We start from the raw sequence: 1,655 nt of genomic DNA, 5'->3' as shown, positions 1-1,655 counted from the left end.
TCTCAAAAAATTCTCATGTCTTCTAACTTATTCAGAATATTACACCATGCTAACCTGTACTGTAAGCATGCTTAAATAAATACACTTTAACAATGTATGGCATGTACAATAATTACTATTGTGTTCAAAATAATTTATTTCCCCTTCTGCATTGCACATTTAGCAAAAGGATTATCTAAAGTTTCAGAATCTAACTAATGAGCCATTGCATGCCTAGTATAAAGGCTTCATTGAATTGCATTTGGAAAACTGTTCTTCCAGTTACAAAAATATCCTGAATTCCAGAAGATGGGGGTCAGTTCTAAAAACAAGTTATCAAGTGCTTTTTTGCTTCACTTCTTCCCAGAAATAGCAAGTAAGTCATCACTCTTTCTTTAGTTCAATAAATGTGACTTAAAAGGAAACAAAAGAAGAAAGGGAGAAAGGAAGGAAGGAAAGAAGGAAGGAAGGAAGGAAGGAAGGAAGGAAGGAAGGAAGGAAGGAAGGAAGAAAAAAGATATAAAGGGAAAGAGCATTTTAAAATTTTTAAAAAATGAATACTCATTGATGGAAAAGGGCAAAATATTCATGAATCTTACATTTACATTTTCACATTCAAAATTGTTTGTGGCTATCTGATAGTGGCAACTATGGCCTGTATGAGAAATTAGCATATTATGGCCCAGAGGTCACATCCAGTCTGCTGTCTTTTTTTGTACAACCTATGAGCTAAACATGATTTTCACTTTTTAAATGGTTGAAAAAAATCAAAAGTAGATTTTGAAACATACAAAAATGATATGAAGCCCAAATTTCAGACCACATAAATGAAGTATTGTCTATGCACACGCATTTGTTTCTGTATTATCTGTAGCTGCTTTTGCATTAGTCAAAGGTGAGTAGATATTACAGAGGCCCTATAGCAGGCAAAGTTGAAAATATTTACTATCCTGCTCTATAGAAAAAAAGTCAACATGTGCCCTATGTGATGCACATCCACTTCTTAAAATAGACATTTTCTATTAAATATTTATTATTTAAATCTAAAATATGTTTCTAGATTAAAAGTATTATATTTATTTTTTAAATTTTTTGTTAAATTTATTGGGGTGACATTGGTTAGTAAAATTATATAGGTTTCAAGTGTACAATTCTGTAATTCATCATCTATATATCACACTGTGTGTTCCCCACCCAGAGTCAGTTCTTCCATCAGCATATATTTGATGCCTTTACTCTCTTCTACTACCCCCTCTCCTCCTTACCCTCTGGTAACCACTAGACTATTGTCTGTGTCTATGAGTTTTTGTTTCTTTGTCTTGTTCATATGTTGTTTTCAGTTTTATATACCACATATGAATGAAGTCATACAAGTTCTGACAATTAAGTTCACAAACTTGCTGCAAAGATGTTGCTAACCTTTTCTCATATCAGAAGGATTATTAATTCTGAATTTGTACTAACTGGACAAACAGTTAACCAAGTTTACTATTTGGATGTGCTGAAAAGGCTGCGTGAAAAAGTTAGATGACTTGAACTTTTCACCAACAATTCATGGCTCTTGCATCATGACAATGCACCAGCTCACACGACACTGTCTGTGAGGGAGTTTTAAGCCAGTAAACAAATAACTGTATTGAGAATCCCCCCCCCCTACTCACCTGATCTGCCCCCCC

Source organism: Hipposideros armiger, unplaced genomic scaffold, assembly GCF_001890085.2.
Source record: "Hipposideros armiger isolate ML-2016 unplaced genomic scaffold, ASM189008v1 scaffold_800, whole genome shotgun sequence".
Lineage (NCBI taxonomy): Eukaryota > Metazoa > Chordata > Mammalia > Chiroptera > Hipposideridae > Hipposideros > Hipposideros armiger.
Note: the sequence above shows the minus strand (reverse complement) of the source record.